Here is a 23,082-nt window from a genome sequence, read left to right as displayed (position 1 = left end):
TTAATGTCATACTCTTTATAGTCTAAATTTACTGTTTGTTTCATGTATTAATACCATCCAGCCATACATTTTATTGTGCACGTCTTTCAACAGATCTTTTGAGATGGATTTTTTCCAGTGGTTTGAGATGGCTATATTGTGCTTTAGACTATATATGATAAATAAAGATAATTATTAGTAGTAATAGTAAGAGCAGTAATGCAAGACAAAATCACAGGAAAAAATGTGACCCTGGTTGTAAAATCTAGCTTTCATCATAAAATATATTAAAAACCTAAAGAGAAGAAGCGGGCTAGGAGTTGAGAAAAATTGTAAGGCACCTTTTCCTTCTGTATCAATCTTTCAATGGTGTGGCTAGAAGCTAAAACACTTCAGGTGTTGTGTCCTGCCAATGCAAATAATCCTTAATAGGCATTAAGTAAGAAAATGGATAACAATTAAACCCTTGCTGAGTTATTTCAATGTAACAGAGGATTGTAAATAAAGGAAACAATGAAAGTTTAGAGAAGAAATGCTTCAGACTGTAATTTATGAAATTGATTAGTGTGAAATTGCAGAACCCTACCAAGTGTAAACCTCATAACGGTAGTACTTTCACTATTACCTTTAGAGGGCGCCATCACATCAATGTAACAATCCTCTCACTGATTTAAAAAGTTGTAATGGTGCACAGAGGCTGTGTTAAAGTACTTTATAGTTCCTCATAAAAATGTAAAACCCTCTGGTGAATTAATTATTGGAAAAAAGACAGAAGTCATGTTCAGTGTATTTGTTATGTATGTATTGTCTGCAAACGCCATCTGAAAACAGGGTCTCAGCCCTTTGCTCATTCACACCCACCTTCTCTTCAATGGACTCACTTGAGGGATGCGTACATGACAGCGCCACCTATTGCAAGGAGTGTAAGTTAGCCCCTTTAAGATAGGACTGGCAATCGACATACTTGAATGTCGTATCAGCCACGGTTTTTATATTGCGAAAGGCAACCAAGGGGCAATCAAGGACTGTGGTTTTAATGTGAAAGTGTCCTAAACCCCAAAGGATCATGACCACTCTCGCACTCATTGTGGCACTGTAAGTGGGAGGCCCTGCTCACCTCAGACTCAATGACATTTATCTGTATCCCACAGATGAGGCTGTTTCTCTCTTATCTGTGCTGATTCTGTCCTTGCCGCTACACTATAAGCACAGCCATATAGACAGTATGCATGCTGGGAGCAGGCCTCTGAAGAGTTATTAGATATGAGTCTGTCACTCTGCAGTGGCTTATGTCTAGTCCCCTGTATATCCAGTTAATTAACCTCTATTTTGATATTCTCAATCATTGGATGTTTTTGTTTGTTTTTCTGAAATAAACATGAAATTTGTCATATGAAAGAAAAATAGTACCGTTGGCTCAAATTAAGACGGTTAAGCTAAGGTCCAAGATAACTTTCTTGTTCTTGCACTAAAGACCTCCCCCCCCTCCTACAGTCAAATGGTCATAATATCTCATTGCAATTTGTTTTATACAATTATAGATATTTTGATTACAATGTAAAAATACCATATAAAAGGTCAAATATCCATAAGTGGATTATTGTGGTACTTAATTTTCTTTCTCCCTCTCATACATACACACAAAAACAATACACAACCACTCTAAACTCCTTTGACATTTCCATAATGTGTCTCCATTAATGCTGAAATATCTCCAGCAAGGCAAAGTTCTTAAGTGGCCTTGCATGTTTCATTAATATTTTATTGTTATTATTCATGACACGAGTGTGCAGAGTGGCCCAGTAATGCACTGATACTCTCAGCATCATTGTCTGCCATTTATTTTTAATTGTTCTGTTTTAGATTATACATTTATATGTGCAACTGTTTTGTATTAATGTGACCCATTGTGTTTCATCTAAGACCTCTTCACTGAATTAAACAAGTGCATGCAATTGACTAGTGTTTATTAATTTTATCAAGATAGATGTCGGGCTTTCATTTATCACGCAGTGACATCTGTCGGCAGTCGGCACCTAGCATCACAGTTTAAAGCCTTACTGTATTTATGTCCAGTTCTATACACTATACATGATATAAATTATGTATGTAAAGACTGTCTCCACCCACTTAGTTACACCATAGAGGGCTTTTAATTTGGTACCCTCATGTCAGACCACAGCATGAGAAAGCTGACTTTTAAAAGACATCAGAGTCTCCACTGTCCAGCCATTTCAGTGTTGCAGTTTGAATTTTTAGAAGGCTTCTGTTCAGTGGAGAGGTCAGGCTAGTTTTATTGCAGAAAAGCTTGCATGTTAATATAATGGTACTCTCACGGAGAAGATAAATTTTGCATTGGGAATATGAATTCTGAGCTAATAAAAATATAAACTTACAGTTGTAAATGTAGCCGTATATGTTACATTTAAAATATAAATGAATTTCTCATCTTGGACTGACTGCATGGCTTCTGTAGTATTCTGAATTGCATTGTGATGTCTCATTTTTAATCCATTGCATTGCACTCTTAAGGCATACAGGGCAGTCACACACAGCTTGCTAAAACAGGCCAAAGAAGAACCTCATGATAGAAGATGCTAATTTATAATAAGGCTTTCCTATTAAAATAGCTTATTAACTTAAAATTTTTATGCCAGGGAAAGTGACAGTCAAACATTGTTTGAAACAGTGTCTCCTACTTTTTCCCTTCCTTCATTGTGAAAATAAAACACTTACTGGCAAATTTATGTTCTGAGTTTGGCAAATCAAAGGAACTATCAATCTCTGTCTGTATCTTTTTTTTACTTTAATGTACTTAATGTACTTTGAATACCTCAGGATTTTGTGTTTGATGCTTCAGAAAGTAGCTCTGTTTCTCTATCATTAATCTATATTTTCTATGCTGTGTGTGGTTGAAAAATATCACTACTGTCATTTGTCTGACATTCTTGCAACCATTCATAGCACTTTAAAGGGTTGAACTAATCTAATTCTTTAAACAAAATTTAGCTATCATGATACGTTTTAAAGATGGTTAAATTATAATATTGTTAAAAAACTTCCACTACATTTCTTAAAAAGACTTATTTTTTGTATTTTTACCCCGCAGTTCTGCCAAAAATTGCACTCATGCCAAAAAAACTGGGCAAGCTTTTGAGATTATTTTTATGGAAATGGAAAAATATTTGTTATTTTGAGGGCTGAGTCCATCATGCTGGTCCAGGCTGTAATCCCTCTTGAGCCCTTAACCTGAGCCCTGCATTAAGCACAGCAGGAAGGACTGCACTTTCTCTGCTTCCCACGAGGATTAATACATATTCCTTTGTTACCTAAAAGGTGAGTGTGAGCTGCACAATTCACAGCATATTCTAATGGCAAGTGAATGGCTGTAAATGGCTTTGGTGTTCATTCTGGGTCGCTGGGCTTTAGAACCCTCTATTAGGCGTGGTGACTGTGTGCACCTGTGTAGCTTGGTGCCCTTTGATCCCTCCTCCCAATGAATATTCAGAAAGGCTTGCATCCACTGTGAATGAGGAGGAGTGGCCACTGTAGTATAAAGGTTTTACTGTAATATTAACAAGTTACAGGTGGTATGCAAGCACTGAAGTTTGGTTCATCGCTAGGCAGTTCTCTTCACTTTTGGGAATTCTACCCTCGGTTCAATTTATTCCTGTAATTGGAATGATACATTGGGGAAATTTAGTTTCTCTCTTTTTTTTAATCAACCACCATTTACTGTTCTCCTATGGCCCAGGGCATATTAAGTGTTTGCTAGGAGTCTTAACCTAAGAAAATGGGCTATAAATAAAACAGAAATAATCCTATATAACTTGTTCCATCTAAATAGATTTGACTGTAATTTCAGGGATTGGTAACCCCCTTGTATGTGTGTGTGTGTGTGTGTGTGTGTGTGTGCCTGTTTCCTGTATGTGTTAAGTGCATATGAACTTATCAGGGCATTGGGAATGGCCGCAGAGATCACAATATAACAAGGCTGACCCCAAAATTTAATACCCTCAACCTTCAGCCACCTTGTACCTCTAGTTCTGCTAAAGATCAGATTGACAGCTGTCTGTCAGAGCACCTTCAAACCAGAACTTACAGCCACATTTAAAGCATGTTTTTGAAAGACATTGCTGCAATATAGTAAAACATTACAGCCCCATGGGAAATATCGTTTTTTTTCCCCCTCATACTTTTACATTTCATTTGAACCAGTTATCCAATAATTTTAGCACAGGGATGGGGGCACTTCAAGGTGCCAGCTTTTGGATGATACATTAAAATAAGGCCATGACACGCTGTGGTTATTAAACTTCCCATGACATTTATCAAGGTGGCCAGCGAAGGTGCCTTGAGCCGTGCTGGTGTCGTGGTTTAAATTACCCTGTCAATCTGGCCACCTAATTATGTCCCACACAGCTGATTGGCTACAGCTACAGATACAATCCCTTACATTCCCTTCCTGCCTTGTTCCCCCTAAGTAGTGTCTGTGAAAGAAAAGGGGAAACATTAAAGCTAGAACAAAATCCTCTGCTACCATGTCTATTATGGCATTTGAAAGTAACTCAACTGTACTGACAACTGACTAAGTGTATCCTACCACTCAGCTCAGTAACAGTCATTAAGAGTCCCTGAGCACCCCCAGGAAACTGATCTAAGATCTAAGGTCAGATGTGGACATGAGGTCTAATTAAATCAGGCAGCTCATGACAACAGATGTACTGTTGGCTGCAGGAGTACTGAGATAGCTCACATTATGATTATGATTATGATTATATTATTAATTTATATATTTATTTTACTTTAAATGGGATTAATATGTGAACAAAACATTATATCCTGTAGCTATAACGCTTCCCTTGATTAAATGAATTGGGTCAAAGTAAGTAGAAGAAATTCATAGAAGGACAGAAACAATTTACAGAATCAGCCTGCTATTTGAGCCTGTCTGATTGAAGGCCACCCTGAGAATGTGGTAGCAGAATTCCTGTTTCCTGACTGGTAAATTAGAGAACCACCTGTTCACATAGGGAGGGGTCTAGGGCATTTAAGGTTGCAGGCAGGCACAACCATGGAAAGAAATGGGAGAGAAGTAGTGAAGGATGAGCAAGAGAAATGCAGCGAGACGGTAAATCTGAGACCTGGACAGAGAAAGATAAAATATTGTGGAAGGCAGATTACTGGGAAAGGCTTGGTGTGTACAATGAAATACTCAACAGCCGCAAATATGGTCCCATGGTCCCTGTGGTGTTACCATTGGGCATTTAATAGACAGAGGGAAAAACACATTTATACAGGGCTTTGAGAACAAAAAAAACAGGAGTCTAACTGAAACAGACAGCAGTCCTCAACTGACACTGCAGGCAGCTAAGTTGTTTCCTGGGGTTACACAGGTTCAGTGAGGCAAATGATTGCTGATAAGACACAGGTCAAGGTCAAACGGCAGGTAGTCGTATAGTGTTATACTCCAAATTCTCTTCAAATTCACTCCAAATTCACAAGGGCTGCAGCACAGCAAGTCAAGCCTCCTTATTCCCACCTTCCACCCAGGTGATTTGGCTTCTTTTGAGAGCCCTTAATGAGGGCTAATTGAGTGCAGGTGTGGCAGATTGCTTGTTGGCTGCTGTGACTGCGAAGGGGTGTAGCCAATGGAGCGCGATGTACCTTCCCTCTATGCCTGCACCCCTGGCTGCACCACAGGAGTGAACACAGTCATGTCTAATTAACGAAAATTGTGTTGGTAGATGTGTGTTGTCAGTTTTGTCTTAAATAAGAATTGTGGATCAGGCATTATTGTGTAATCAGGGGTTTTATGTGCTGAAATGGAGTGCAGTGTATATCTATTACCACAGATCAATACAAATAACCCTATGTACTACTATACTATTACCATGTAATACTATAACTACTATACAGTGTGAAATACTGTTTTAAGCAGACTACACAAGTTAATCACCTAGTGGAAAGTAAGCAGTCATTATATGACATTTACTTTAATCCTAGGTTTAACTGAAATTTGCCATATTCTGTATTGATATGTCCAAAGTCCTGTTGTGTTGGCCCCATCTTAGTGGAGGGATATGTACTGTGCACCTTGTCTACTCATATGATCTAGTATAGTTTATCTAATGCAATAGTGATGCCTAATTCTGTGCATTTGTGAATTTGTACAGTTAGAACTTCACTGATTATCAGCCCTCTACTCCTACAGAATATCGGTGCTGTGAACATATTTGTATCACTCTGCTCTCACAGAACAAGCTAAATATGTGTTCTGAAAGGTGACTTCAGAACCTAGGATATCTACTGCCACAGCTTAAATGATGCCCTCTCCTGGTTATTTTTATAGTAGTTACCAAAAATAACTGGAAATAAGGAACAGTTTGGTAGTTAATACCAGGTTTATAATTCACAGTATTTGTGAGGATCTATAACTTCAGTGAATGAGCTCTGTTTTGCAAATAGGAAATGTTAGCTACATAAACTATAACTAAGACTGTAGCTGGAGACAGCAGCAGGCTCATGTGGAATTAAGCATTTCCTGACCTTATTAATTATTTTGTCTTCATTACTGCCTCCACTTACTGTCCCCCTGTCTCCTTAGCTGCAGAAACACATTTCTTACACTGCCCTGATCTGAGCAGCTGTTCTGCTTCCATCAGCAGAGCTGCAGAACATGTTTCAGAGAAGAGGTCAAAGGTCATTCTCAATGTGGAGCAGAGGCAGGGGACAATGGTGGCCTCTCTGACAGTTGCCCACTGAGGGCGCTTAATGATTGATGAACATTTGCTTTCATACCTTGAGCGTTCTAAGTGTCAGCCAACATGTCGCTGGAGCATGAGAAGAAAATTGCATTACAGGATCATTGTACAGGCACAAAGACAGCAGGGGGCTTTCAGCCTGCTGACAGTAAAACAGATTTATGTATAAAGCATGAGACAGAGTGGATTGTCTTTTTCATTATTGCCCAGAGGGAGATAACCTAGTAATTATAACATCGGAGAGATGAATGCTGAGGGTCAGAACCCTAAAGCTCCAGTGAAGTGCATGGAAGACTTCTTTTCCACTCTAGACCTGAGTTATGAATCACAGGAGGATATCATATTACTCAAATTTTCATCCAGAAGACCATTTTTTAACATTTTTTTTTAGATCCCACACCTTTTCTTCGCTGGCAAAGTGCTTGTGTGTGTGACAGGAGAGAGAGTGAGAGAGGTGAGGGAGTGATGGGGGAGAGTCTTTGAGCCTGGCAGCTCTGATTTCTGAGGTGGAGTATCCACTGGATGAATCTTTCCCCACACCAGCCTGACCCACCTACATTGCACTGGGGTCAGGAGTTGAGGAGTTGATACCGTCCCAATGACATCACATAGGCACGCCCTTGGGTTGCCGTGGAGACCCGACAGCCTGCCATCGCGTCTCACGCATGCTCCCCTCTCATTCGGATATTCTGTGGCTCCCTGGAGATGGTTGCTAGGCAACGGCTCCTTTATCCCTGAAAGGTGGAAGGGTGTGTGGGGGGGGGGGGTTGCTGCTCGCCCTTGGTACACAACGGTGACAGTGTGGACATTGTGCGCCGACAGAATCAGCTCATCGCTGTGGCAACCACGGTGCGCCACTTTGCCTCTGGGAGGCTGTGGCAGAGGTGCCCAGCTTGGTTCTCTCTGACAAGAGGGGGAAATGGTATCCTTCTCCCCTTGACCGAGGACAGTTTAGAAAAGAAAGAGCAGGAGTGTCCCACATCGAATTTTTCCTGACGAGTTGGGGTACCTGCAGATCCCGGTACATTTAGGAAACTGTAGATTGATGTTAAAGGAAGCAGAAAAAAACATTTGTTAAAATCATTGGTCGGATCTGTTTGGAGAGGTGTAGACTAAGAGGGCAGAGACATGGAGGTAGGCCTCAGAGCCAGGCAAATTGATCCTCAACTACAGTAGGGTTCAAAAGCCATGGGATAACCCAGTCAGACAGTAAGGAGTTGAAAAGTGGGCGGTGCTGAGAGCTCAGGTCATTGAGACTGTCTGAGCTCCATTCACAGCCATGCATGTTTTGAATGCACCTCTCAGATATGTTCAGCAATAAATACAGCACACCGAATGTGTGCATTTGCATGCTATGTTTGTGTGTGTGTGTGCGTGGATTTGGGACAGCTGTACTCTGTGTGTGTGTATGCGTCCATGCAATTGAGTGGGAGGGTGGATGTAGAAATGTTCGTATTAACGTAATGGCAAAAGCATCACAGACTTTCAGAGTGGGTTAAAGTCGGGAAACATTTATGCTCCTCTGCGTCGTTTGAGTGGTAAAAGATTCCACACTTCACTGCCTGGCAGACATTATTTCTTAGTAGGTGACCTTTCACTGCAGTGGGATGTGCACATTTGTCTCTGAGCAGATGAGTTTTGGCTGCGATGGAGTTGGCACATTTGTTTGTGAGAAGATGGTAATTCATAAATAGCTGGAGCAGTGACACATATTTCTTTTGTGGCATTCATGTTCTTAATATCCCAAATTTGTCTCTGCAAATAGAGATTAAAGTGATTGTGTTTCCCAGAGAATGCAATTGTACATCTACCTGCTTCATGTCACAGAAAATGGATAAAAAGTCATACGGTAAACATTCATACAATAAATGCAAACTGAGAATGCATGGCAATAAAACAATGTATTTTCTTACTTTTTAAATTTGAAATAGACTGAGAATTATGTTACAGCAAGCCAATTTGTTTTAATGAGGTATGACAATGGGTATATTGCTTGCTGTTAGAATGAATAAACACAGTTTTCAGCTGACTTTAGTTGAAATGTTTGTTTCTGTGTGTGTGTGCGGGTGCGCGCTCGCTCATGCATTCCTGTGTGTCTGTTGGAAAGAATAATGAAAAAAAAAATAGTTTGTGCTATGAGTTAAGTGTACACTGCCTGAGTCTGACCTTGTGGAAAAAAATACCTGCCACTGCTGTTTGAGAGAGCAAAGTTTCTGCAGCTGCTCGCTCTGAACACAGGACGTGAAAAGTAAAGATCCACAGTGAGGAGCTTTAGTGGAAATATGAGGACAGTCCCGGTGACCAAGCCGTTTGGCCTCAGGAGACGAGTGAGTCTGTCACGTTCATTCAGCTTCACCGATGTTACAATCAACAGACATCTGCACAATGATATTCCAGCTCGTGGGTTTTGTTTGACATATTTTTTTTTGTTGTCCAGGTTTGGTGTACATTATGTTACCATACTTTTAAAGTGTCACAACAAAAGCGCATTGAGGCTGATGACATGTTAATTTTATTTTTTAACATGAATAGTAATGAATAATAATTTTCTGTTGACTGTATTTTGATTGGTTAAGGATAAATATCATCAAAAAATTTCATTTTTTGGGGCATGAGTGGTTAAATCATTGAGGGAACCAAATCTGCAGACTTTACTCTGTGTACATTCAGCAAAGCAAGCTTTGGAAATGCTATGCATTAGCCATCACAGCATGTAAGGTCATTAGACTTTCATAATCTCAACATTTATGAAAAAAGCCACATCATAAACCTAAACCAAGAAAACAATGGCAAACAACCTTATTACCAATGAGTAAGATCATTTCCAGAATTTTAACCATGCTCTTTCATTCACCTCAGAATTCAGGACTCTTATTGAATTAACAAAAAGAAAAGACATTCAGGGTGATTCTGAGAGACACAACAATCCATCACAAGCATTTACGAATCCTCCTTATGCGGGCCAAACCACCTTAAAAGGCTCAACGACGGAGTTTTCCCTGAAGCTCTTAAGTGCTCTGTGAGTGACATCCATGTGACATCAAGTGACATCATCAATCTTTCCAGGGCTTGCGGAGAAAGTAGAGAAGCAGTAAAAAGCATACGCAGTACCCAGTGTCACCACAAGGTGGCGAGCTAAAAGCCAGCAAAGCAGTCGCAGCTTTTTCACTTCTTGTAGTATGAAATGATAGGATGTGCCTCCTCTCTGCAGGTCGGTCTGAGAAGGAGCCTGCCGGCCGGACTGGAAAAACTAAAGTGTAGTCTGAGTGTGGTGGAGAGAGAAGTGAAGGAGAGAGAGCGAGAGCAGGAGTCTCTGCTGGCCTTGCTGGGCATCATCGGAACTCTCCTCAACCTCATTGTCATCATTATCGTGTACATCTACACTTCCCCTTGACCTGCTACTCCTTGTGATCTACACCAACCCTATGATCTACGCCTCGCTGTGATCATCCACACATTGCTGTCATCAACTACAGCTCCCTGTGATCTACATGTTCCTGTGATGTACACCTTTGTGATTTACACATCTCTGTGATAATCAACACATTCGTGGACTGGGTCTAAATATGGCACTACTTTCCAGCTACAGATTTATCTGTACTTTTCAGCTACAGAGACAGCAATATAGATACAGGTTGAGCTGGATAATTCTCAGAGTGACTTCTCAAATTAAATGTGAGTTATGCTGTGTGAAGTCCCCAGTATAAGAGACTCAATTATATCCGCATGACTCATGAATCACACACTCAAATGCCCAGGGGGAGCATTCATAACACTGTAACATATGGAAAAGGAAAACTGTACACCGTGCAGCTTTGTTTAATCTTTTTATCCACTGTGTTTGCATAAATCACAAAGCCTTTTGATCTGGCTGTTTCCTCCCTCGCGGATGGAGTATGGTGGAATCTGAAGTCCCTCATGTTTAGTGAATCCATATTCAGTTACCCACACCCACTGTGGGCCTCTGCCAAAATCCTGCTCAGTGCCCAGACCCCTTGATTAGATACCAAGTAGAGCACCGCGGCACTGTAACCTCCATCACCGGCAGTGTTGCTCCTGGCTGAGCTGAGATCAGCCCGCGCCTTCTGAGCGGGCTCGTAGATGCACTGCCAAGTGGGATTCACTGATCAGAGATTAGTGTCATGGAGTCACTCAGCTCAGTCCCCTGCTCTGCCTCAGCGGCACTTATCTGAGAACCCATTGTGTGGAATTTGGACTGAAAGCACTGTGCCCTGACGGATAACGCTTGCTGTCTAATCAGAACAAAATGCTCTGGCTCTCAGCATTTGGTCACCAGGCTTTTAGATGGTGGGCAGCAAGCAGCAACTTTAATACTCTACAAACTGGAGGAGTGAAGTATTACAATATTATGGTGTATGGGCCAAATACCTATAGTAATGTCTTCTCAAATTTGCATGATGATGAGGGGAAACTCAGGGAAAATTTTTAGCTGGACACACAAAGCACACAATAAGTACACAGACGGTGAGAGCCCAATTAATAAATGTTCGTCTCAAGTAGCTCAAGTAGCTCAGTAGTCATTCACTTTGAGACCAAGCTGAGCTCTAGAGCCTGGGGTTCAATCCCAGCTGTGTCATCAGCTGACAATGACTGGGAGCCCACAATGGCGGAGCCAGTTGCCTTCATTGTACTCAGATAGAGGTGGGTAGGCCAGAGTTTGTCCATCTCATCGCACAACAGTCTCTCTGCATAAAGGTCCACGTGAAATGTCTTCCTCCAAGTCATGTCCATGCAAGCTTGGCCTGGGACTGTTGTATGTCAAAGAAGTGGTGGTTGACACCATGTTTATTGGAGGGGAGCGTGTGTTTGTCTGTCTCCCAGATTGTTAGCAGAGGTTGAAGCGGTGAGCTATAAGCATTCCAAATATAAATAAATAAATACTTAATGTATCCATTCAAACACCTTTCCTGGGTTTAATGTACACACTCTACCATGCTACCCTCTCTATGCCTGCGTGCATGAGAATCTTACAGAAATCCTCTCATATTTAAAGTGAAAACTCCGTAAAATGATGCAAAACAAAGCCATCTGCTGCAAATCAATCTAGAAATGATCGACTGAAAGACATGACGAGGGAAAATGAGACGTCCCAGGAGTGCTTATGGCTGTTCAGAAGTCACAGATGGATTTAGTAGGAAGCCCAGACTCCCACAGGAAAAACCTACTAATGAGCAGCACTGCAAGCATGTTCTGCATGCAGTATTACTCTCTCTGCCCTCTAGTGGGAGAATGGATAATAGCAGATGCCTCATCATATCATGAAGCAGAAAGGCCCAAAAAGCATTATTAGGTTTGTTTATCTTCAATGCCTTGTATCTTTCCCTTTCAGACTGTGTTCCAGTCTGAGCAGCTTTAAACCAAGGCACCTCACGCTGCCATTATATCTGTATGGATCATTAAATGATGGGAGAGCGTTTTAGCTGGCTTTGTTAATCCATCAACCCTGAATGGAGCGAAATGACCCACTGTCTGCACAAAACGTCGCCAAGGTAACAGCACACCGGGGTATGGATTACCCATAGTCTGACTGAGACGCCGCAGGTAGAGCCTTTTGGTCTGGCGAATGGGAGGAATCGCACACAATACAGAGACAGCCAGCTGTGACCAATGCGTGTCTGGAATTGTTATGTTGGATGCGAGATTCTGTCACCTGAAGCATTTTAGCACCACTGTCGCTGCAAACGCACCTTAGGTCACACTATTATAAATGGCCCTCATGCCATTGCAATTACATCATGCTTACATAAATGAGCTGAGTGTGACTGTTGCTATTGCATGACACGGAATTTCACAGGGTTATGGTCCTGTTTGGGATGAGGTTTACAGCTGGGTTTGACATCTGTCTCCATGATAATCATAATTATACAAGATCATTGTTAAAGCTGTGGGTTTTGAAATTCAGCATTACAGCCACAGAATTTGTCAGAAATTCATCTCAGAAAAATCATGGACTTTGACTTTTCTTCAATAATGTCCCTGTTTGATTCTGCTGTGCAGTATGAGTTGCCCAGCTTTGTGTTTATGGCAGGTCTGTCTGCCTGGGGTGATTCTATTTTTGGGGGAGACGAAATGATTTAAAGGGGGTTGTATAATACTCTTTCGGTGCAGAAACATGACCCTCCACAGACATGCAACACATGCAATAAACATGGAATGTAACACGTAAGCATGACCCTATGCAGCCAGGCATGAGGGGCCCCAATGTGCCAATCGCCTTTATTTTACTGTGAAGCCTCAACACGCAAGGTATGCAGCCAGCTGTCTCACAGGAACGCTCCACATCAGAAGAGAAGAGAGACACGCATTTTAATCAAAATCATTACCACCAATTTTCCAATTAGCCACCAGATAATAAATGAGATAATCATGAGATAATAGAGGCAGTGATGAGATATTAATGTTGGGAACGAAGATGGAGCTGGTAATGAGATAACAGCATCGGTAATGAGAATGGCGCTGGGAGTGAGATAATGGTGTTGGTAATGACTGTTTACTCGTACAGTTAGAGATATTAGGTCGAACTTGGATTGGATGTGACCTTCAGATGTCACCGTGACCGACTACATGTATGGAGGTGGGCAGTATACAGTACATGTACATATCTGCTCATTAAAGTGCGCCGGCCATGTGTTACAGAAGTCTGAGTCATAGGTCACAGACTGCGGGTCAGTGCTGAGCAGTTTCACGATCACCTCACAACCAGAAGAACCTGAACTCAGCTCAGCATGGCTGGCCATGATTGGGATGCAGCACGTTCAGTCAGCCTTTGCATACGAGCCCTGGAGTTCAGGGGGGAAGCGGGGGGGGGTGGTGACCTTTTCAGAGATTCATCCCTGAACCTGTGCTGCCAGCCATGAGAGACCACTTACCATTAATCCCACTGGAGACACTTCCTGCTCCAGAAATAACCTCACACCCAGACTAAGTCCTCTCCTTGCGCTAAACATCTGCACTACAAGAAAATCAATATTTAACTTTTAAGGATTTATACTGCATAAATTACGGCACCGCAGCGCCAAAAAGACAGCCCCAAACGGTGGCTGAGAAATGGAAATGGAGCAGGAGTCGGGGCGACCGCCCGAACGACACGGGTTTGCATCTGTTAGTTTTCATGGCTTACTTTACTCATCGCCAAAGTGCTTTTGGCTGCCAGGAAAAAAAAAAAATAAAAAAAGAATGTGGCTTAGCTCTGACTCACGTCAAATTTTCCAGACAATAGCGAATGTGACACGCCTGCATTCTGACATGCTCGCGCTGATTGGCTGAGACAGCAGAAGCGCACTCTCCTCTTGGTTACTTTATGCATGGGCTCGGTGAAACATCGGGAATGAATATTAGAACACGGCGGAACCTTCCAAGGAAGATAAAAGCCTGCCTGTGAACGGAAAGCGGTGATGGCTGTGGTTGGCTTTGTGATAATTCACTCTCAGATAGATGAGCTAGATTGTGTAGCACGTGCGGTGTGGTGTTGTTGTGTGGAAACTTCCACAAGGTTGTGGGACCAAATCCTAGGTTTGGCACTGCTGTTATGTTCTTTGAGCATGGTGCTTCATCTCAAATATTTCAATAAATGTCAAGAGATATGAATGGCTCATAAGAAAAATGTCAAGTTGTCCACCATCTGCTAATCAGATATTTATATGCATGGAACATCCTCTAACCCTGGTTTCTCAGGTTGAATTAAAAGGCTCTTCGCTTTTCCCTGTGAGTGATAAATAACCTTTCCCCTTCAGGAGATGGACATGGCTGTCCCTCCCTAGCCCTGTTAACTCCTGTTAATGTGGCGGTCCTGTAGGTCTCTTTTAATTAAGTTACTTTAATGAGATCCAACGCCACGTCGGGGTTAATAAATCTGAGGAGCTAATTAGGCTCCTTTCTCTCAGGTCTGATTAGTCCGCCGTCTTCGAGGAGTTGCTCCCGCAGCCGTCTGCATGGTCCAGCGTTTTATCAATTCAAGGAGTGACCTCGAGAGAGAGCGATGATGGAGGAATCGATGAATATGAATCCGCATGAATAAACGAGAGCTCCGACCTGAACACGTCTGACAATTTGCATTCAGATGAGATCTGCATTCGGGCCTCCTCGCTCAGGCCAAATCATGCTTTTTTTAAAGCTCGATCTCGTCACCGGATTCGCTCTGCTGCGCATTTGAGTGTCAGGTCCGATGCAGAAATGGCATCTGGCGCCGTGCCACCGCGGTACATCACTGTGACACTTCACGGCAGGGCGGTGATTGGTAGAAACGCACCGTGATCAGTCGTTCCCGAGCTGGTGCAGTTGGTCCCGATGGCGCCCTGCAGACCTCCTGATCATTAATCACCGAACCCACCCAAACCCCCCCCGCACATTATCTATGGGCTCCATCCGGTCCGGCGCCCCACAACCGAGGCAGAAAACACACTCTCCGCACGCCATCCTCTGACATTAAATCGTACGCGGGCCCTGTTCACTTCCATCTCGGCGCGGGGCTCGCCTTTCAGCTCCTCACAGCAGCGCGATCAATTAAAGCAGAGAAAAAAAGAGGCCGCGGCCCCTCAGCGGTAATAAGCCACCTGATTCACTCGCGTATCGGCCCGGAGATTAGAGCCAGTTTAATGGATGAGTGGGCGCCGCCGCGGACTGATACTCTGAGATCTCGGATCTCTCCGCGCCAAGCCGTTCTGGACTGTTAATCGGGTTAATTAGCGGCTGGTCTCGCTGTGTTTCTGTTCGTGGGGGCGGTGCCGGGAAGCATCATCCATGCCTGGCTATGATTACTGTAATGTACCGGTATTCATTTTCACTCTGCACCGGAATATATCCCAGCTCTTTGTAATATCAGACTCTAGTGTAAAAGCAGATGATTCCGCTGCAGGAAAACATTTAAACAACAGCAGGCTAGATCAGAATGAAACAATACAATAACATCATTGAACAGCCAATGAGAGTGACAAGCCTCAGTAACTCCCTGCATCTCCACTATACCCCAGCCACAGCAACCAATCACCGGGGAACCCCACCGTAACAGCTACTGATCATCAGAGCCCCATCAGCAAGTGTCCATTGCTATCCATTGGCCTCTGCATCACTTCATATACAATGTTATGAAGTCCCCATGCTGTTAATGATACGATAAAGCAGTAGCAACTGGGAAGTCATAGGAGTTATCTGAGCTAACAGAGACCTCTCTGTCACAGTTACATTAGCCTTAACCTATGATCTGCTTCACAGGAGGACAGAAACCTGTGCTGAGGAGTTTTCCATGCTACCTGTATGTCTGCAACATTAATCCTCAATTAATACAGCATTTATACCATGCCCTGTAACTGTAAAGCTGAAATCTATACAATGTATAAACATACTGTATAACTGCTATCTAAACAGTGATCGTGTCATGCAGTATAGTACTTCTGTTGTACTCTTGGGTAAAGTACTTAACCCACAATTGCCTCAGTAAAACCTGTATAAATGGATAAATGCATAAATTATATTAATCATAAGTTGTGACCTATGTAAGTTGTGCTGGGTAATAGCATCTGCTTAACGACAGTGATGTAATGCAATGGATCAAGAATTCAGCTTGTACACATTTAAGAATGTGGTTAGCAATAGGTTATTTCCAAACTGTGTCTTAGGCGGACGTCTATGCAGTGATAACAATATGCAATATAACTGTATATCTGTATCTGTAACTGTATCACTGATCTGTATTCAGTGTTTATAATGCATGGTAAAGCTGATCACTATTCAAGCTATATAACATTCAATAAAACTGTGAAGTTACCCACTATTCAGTCTTTATAAAGTATGGTAAAGCTATACATCTATACAGTGCTTGCAGCCTCTGGGTATGTCAGGCAGCACAAATTTCCTACTCACATAGGGCAAGAGTTTACAGCCTTTAAGGTTTATTACAGAACATTAGCCCTCTCAATCTTAAACAAAGTAAATTGAATTACACCCACACAAAGTCTGGTCATCAACAGTAATGGAGGAGTTTCAAACCACAGCACTTAATTGCACAGCTACAGGAGAATAACAGTGAGGCTGTGTGTATCATTACAGTACACAGTACATTAGGACAACCAATAGTTCACCCTCTGTAATGACCAATGCCCAGGCAAATGTTATTATAACGTGAATGATGTAGAATATATTTTTAATGAGCCAGTATATTTTTTGACACGGATCTGTTTCTAGAATTTGACTCTTTTTAGCCATCCTTACAAACTGATGGGAAACTACTGTATTTTAGTGCTTTTTTTCAACGTTTCTCAGTGCAGGAGCTAAACACAGCCTGTCAGATTAAGGTATTCTTGTTCACTGTCATATCTTCCCTGACCCCAGTGATTCAGCTTGTTGTCATCTCTGATATTAACCAATCATGAATCGTTTAGGTCATAAGCCCTTTCCACCTGGCATTGCACCCATCTCTTACTACAGATATGGAATAATAAGATGTCGGTCCCTCTGGTTTTTCAGTGGTGGTGTGGTGGAATGTTCATAGATTTTTTTGTTTTTTCAAGCAGAAGTGAAAATCATCTGGTCCACCACACTGTTTTCTTTTTAAAATTTGTACCTCATGGAAAAAGTAGTTGAAGATCCCTGATCTTACCCCTTTCATGGGTAATGCAATCTGGTAGAATTAATCACAGCCAGTAGGGGGCTCCCAGAAATCTTAAACCAATTACATTGTACAGGCCAATCTTATGTTTCTTTCAGACAGAAAGTAGAGGAGAACTGAGAGGACAGGTCAGGTGCTTATGAAATACCAGCAGATCTTTAAAGGGTTACGAGTGTGGTGTGCGTGCGGATAGCTGTCCTTGATTTTTCTCACCAACACCACCGTGCAGGCAAAGGTCATGGAATTTGTCACTCTATGTTAATATGGCTCGGATGACATTTTGCACCTTGGCTGTGTTTTGTGTGTGTGTGTGTGTGTGTGTGTGTGTGTGAAGAACAATACTGTTTCACAAACACAAAGCAATGCGTACAACACACAAGAGCAGCCCAGTGACAGGACTCATAAATTATATATGTCAAACAATGTACTTGTACATGCAAATATCATTAAGCAGTGGAGATTGAATCAGGAATGCAGCACTATGAGGAGCATATCCACATGTATTGCATAAGCAATACTGAGCAACAAACATCTAATAAGTTTACATTATTAGCCGTGGAACAATGGTAGCAAAAGGTGATGACCCTCTAACTTTGGAGTGGCACTGTCCTGTGGATAAAAAGGTGACACATCGATTTCCTCCAGTGAAAATCTTCCAGGTGTCTATGATGGATAAGTCCTGTGATAATACGGGGCGTGTTGCCCATTTTAAAATTCTGATGGAGACCGATAAGGCTGCCAGTCGAGGGGCCTAGAACATTCCGTTCCAAGTTCTCAGTCACACAGAGGGATTATTTGTCCCTAATTAGAGTTACCATGCAGTCAGGTTACTCAGGTAATTACTGACTTACCAACAAGACTGTACGGCTTCACTCCTCTGCTTGTGTAAACCTGAGGAATGATTTTGCACTGAAAACAGGATCCAAACAAAGACTGACAGAAGTGTTGATGGTGATGAGGAAGGTAGTTTAAAGTAAATTTTCTGTCTGATACAGACCACTGTAATGCAGATGGGAACCTCACAACCCCCCCCCCCCCCACCATCCACACTGCCTTTTGTTCTGGATTTGTTCTCAATTGCCTGCGATTATGTTCAATCTCACTTTCAATCATTGATAATCACCTTCTTTGCTGTATTTGCACAGCTTGCATCGTAATGCCCTGACTGACGTGAGCTTGCTGACCGTTTAACAAGAGCACATCCGACAGGAAAGGCCGCCGAGCCACGGGAGCTCGCGAGACGTCCCGGCGGGAAGGGGGGCCGACAGATTGATGCAAAGCGAAGGGTGTCGCGGCTGACGACGTTGCAGCAAATTTAATCCCGAGAGGCAACGGCAAAAAAAAAAAAAAAAAAAGACTCCGGCGTCCGAGCGCGGCCCGCAGACCGGGGGTGACCTTTCGGCTTGCTGGGCTGTGGTGCCCCACTTTCAAATGCATCACTGTCTAGAGCTTTCTGCCCAGCCATCTGTTATACTCTAACGGCATTTACATTCTCATCCGTTATAATCTAATGCCGTTTAAATGCTCATCCAAGTGTCAAAACGCACTACGGAGAGAAGCAGCGTTCAGCAGCCACCTGTCTGTGCCGCAGACAGGCTGGTCCACAGGATCCAGGACGGTCACAGAAAGAAGGTGTTTCCATTTGTTAGGAGGAGATAGCCAATGTCTCCCTTGTTTAGCTGGAGTTATTTGCAATCCCGGATTCACACGGCCATGTGGATTACAGCTAAAACAAGGACCGAAAAGGCAGATACATTGATTCTGTGAATCTCTGCAGCTCACATTAAGTGTGAGTTTTTTAGACAGCAGCCCAGGGAAGTTCAAAAGAAATGACCGCGAGGGGGGGGGGGGGGTCGTAACTCTGTGGCCCTCTAGCTTAAGTGCTTCGGGGACAAGTGTTATGACTGATTACATTATGAGGTCATAAATGGCACTGATGACATTATGATGTCATAGGTAATAAAATGAGAGGCATTAATGGGAAGAGTGGAAAATCCTATATTCAAATCCAGGGCAGTGTGGGGCATCCCTCACAATTGAGCCTGTGCTGTTATTGAAGGCTGGCTGAATGTGTGTCCTTGAACATGATGTTTGGAGTCCAGATTAAATTCTCCCCACACATTCATTGCTGCTGGACAGCACACAATGACGGCGGTGTGCTATGAAATTAAATTCCCCCTTAACTCATTGCAGCTAGAAAGATCAACAACGATGCTGGTGTCCCTCGGATTTAAATTCCCCCAAACTCATTGCAGCTGGATAGCACACAGTGCTGCTGTTTTGGTTTGGCAATCTTCCAGTGCAGTCCCTCAAGGTTTGTCTGTCTAAGATAACACAACGTGGAGAGCATTCAGCTGCAGGGAGTATGATATGTATCTCACACACGAACTGCATCTCACACAGTGTACAAACAGCCCCCCACCCTCAGCGGCACATATGCAAATACACAAGTTGTGAGTGCTCCCTTCCACATGTACTGTAGTCACATACACGCACACACGCTCACATGCACACACATGCGTGCACATAAACACATACGCAAATGCTGCTCTTAAAAGCAGGGATTTCCACTGCAGTCTATGTATCAAGAATGCACAGTAATGTAAAGCGAACACGAATGGAGAGGTTCACTGCTGACTGTCTCGGACATCATGTCACTTTTTTCCTTTCCTTCTGGCCTCTCTCAATCTTTAAGTATGCTGCCACAAGGGCCTTGTCCCTCTCTCTCTCTCTCTCTCTCTCTCTCTCTCTCTCTCTCTCTCTCTCTCTCTCTCTCTCTCTCTCTCTCTCTCTCTCTGCCTCTCCCCTTCTCTCTCCTGCCTCGAGGTTGTCTCTGGTTTCCACGGCACGGGCCAGTCTCCTCAGGAAGGTGACTTTGTGCTTATTCTCTCTGACACCAGTGTATGAGAATGCCGAAACGAGCCCCAAATCAGTCCTCGCAGGTGTCACCAAATGAATAAATCACGCCACACCTGACAACCCGGGGGAAAATCTCCAAGCTGTTTTATAGGAAAAAGAAAGATTTATTCTGATTACATTTACAGGTATTGTTTATGATGTAATCCACTGTGTCACCTAAGAGTTACTCCTCCCGTCTTGATTGATTTGGAGGTCAGAAATATTTATGGCTGCGATGTGTTTCAAGGGCGCGACCATGAACAATCCAATAGGCTTTGCCTTGCCTTTCCCATATTAAATCCAAAGGATATGAGAGCCCAGCCCAGTCTGCTGGAAGATTCACGTCTGATGCTGGTTTCTTTCAGAGAGGACAGTCAAACCACCCAATAGCCTTCTCTTGCCAATGGCTGAAAGTAAGATGGACTGGCCTTAGCTTACATGGATGGGACCTCCAGGGAAAACCTGGTTGTGGCTGGAAGAATTATTAGTTGTCCAATAGGTGGCAGTCTTCCCTCTGGACCAAATACTAAAGCAATGCCCCAGTGCAGTCATATGACTCTGTTCTACAGGAGATGCAGTCTTTTGAAGGATGCTAAATCAGGGTCCTAACTTATTACATATCCCATGGTACTTATAAAGAATTGAGGTGTTCCTTGGCATCTGGGCCAAATATATCCACCCACTAATTTCAAAGGCTAGATAAATCATTCCATCACCTCCACCTCTCCTGGGGCAAAATGGCTGCCGGGCATCACCCAGGTGGGTGGTCCGCATAGGCTGTGGTTGAGTTACCAACCGCTCACTGTGGATCACTTGGAGATTCTTGAAAGATGCTGTATTACTGCAATTCATTATTTTCTTTATTATAGGACCTGGAAGAGATTGGCTCAGTGCAAGCTGTGACCTTGCTGGAGGACAGTAGATTTTTATTAAAGCTCTTTTTTTTTTTTTTTTACCACAGACTCATGTCTGCATGCAGTAACAGGGTCAGACAAACCTCCACACCATTTTCCCTGGGCCAGCCTCTCTCTTCTCAGTTCTGGTGGCATAGAATGACTATTATTTTTATCAGTTCTCCACACAGCACTTAACGCAGAACTCAATCAGATAAAACAGTGTGGGTTGAACCCCTGTTTTTTTCTTTTTTTTTTGTTTTGTTTGGTTGTTTTTCGTTATTGTTGCTGTTTCTCCTCAAGAGGCCGCACAGAGTCAACATCATTACTTTTAATTAGCTTGAAATTGCTGACTCACTGCCTCTTAGAGTGAGTTACCCTCGTCGGCCGAATCGATGCGAATGTCAAACAGTGTTACTGTTTTAGTCCAAACCTCGTGGAGAGAATAAAGGCAGGAGAGGCTGGACCCGGCGTTTGTTATGACTGGCGAAGATGAGAAATTTCACTGGTACATGTCGGTAACTCTTGAGTCATAGGTGCACCGTGGCCTCCAGGATCAATTTGTCCTTTCTCAGAAAGTGAAATCAAAATGTGCAGCCGGGGTCTGTCCGGGTCAGCCTCGCATTGAGTGATAAGGCAGTCCCATGGATAACAGCTACGTGGCTGTGCTGCTCAATCCCTGAGATCCACACACACATACTCACACACACATACTCACTCACATATATTCACTCACACATACACACAAACACACCCATACACACACACTCATCTTTCCTCGAGGCTAAAACGAGCGAAGAAAAAGTATAGCTGCAATGCCCCCAATCGAACTCTGTGAACCTTCGGATGGGCCAATCATGCGGAGCATTCACCTGGCTGGAGTGAGGAAAGAAAGAGACACAGCTCCTCTCTTTGGTCAGTGTTTACCGGCCTGGTGTGCGCATCCAGGACAAACCAAAGACAGGTGTCAGCGGGAGGCCCGGGGGCTGCATGGGTCACTGCCTCGGGAGATGGGCACACGACGACGGGGGGACAGAGGTGCTCCTGAAAAGGCAAGCAACGCGCTCTGACGCCTGCCCTTCGAATGAGAGCCGGCACCAGGAGGCACGAGGTCGCCCAGCTCCCTGACCCTGCACTTTCCTGCTTCAGTCTGTGTCAGCAGGGAGGCCTGCTGCCTCAGGCTCTGGGCTCCTCTTATCCGGATGGTGCCGGAGAGACAGACACGTCTGAGACTGTCGGGGAAATTGAAGTGCAGCAGCGCAGAGCACTCCCCAGGTGTGAGGTGTCACAGCTCAGAGCAGTGGGAGTTTTACCATCAACCCCATGTATCTGTAGTTTCATATAACTTTTTATTGTTATTCTTGCGCATATCGTGGCAGAGGAGAAGAGGGAAAATAGTGCCTACTTTTTTCAGCTTTTGGGGTAAAAGTGTTGTTTTAGGAATTCCCTTCAACACACCGGCCACAGGCTACTGAGTTTCAATATACATATACACACAGACACAAACACACGTGTGTATACACACACACACACACACACACACACACACACACACACACACACCACAAAGTGAGACTGTCCCATAACACACACACACACACACACACACACACACACACACACACAGACATATTGTATGGAGTACCCTGATGTTTATTCTTTACATATTCAACATGCTCTTAGTAAAACTACACTATGGATATCAGACATGATTATAACTAAATTGCCCCATTGTCATCAGGCAGACCGGCCAGTTTCACCCCACTGGGATGCCACGAGCACAGCCACGTTATTTGTAGTCTGCTCAGACTCAGAGATTCGCCATTGTTGACTCCAGGGAGAGAAAACGCCTTCTGGTGAAGTGTGATGACACACCCTGCCGTTCTGGTCGCGGCCTCTTGCGTATTAAATGTGCTCCCGGCCT

This window comes from Megalops cyprinoides, chromosome 17 (genome assembly GCF_013368585.1).
Source record: "Megalops cyprinoides isolate fMegCyp1 chromosome 17, fMegCyp1.pri, whole genome shotgun sequence".
Taxonomy (NCBI): domain Eukaryota; kingdom Metazoa; phylum Chordata; class Actinopteri; order Elopiformes; family Megalopidae; genus Megalops; species Megalops cyprinoides.
The sequence above is the reverse complement of the archived record's forward strand: the minus strand, read 5'-3'. Positions refer to the sequence as shown.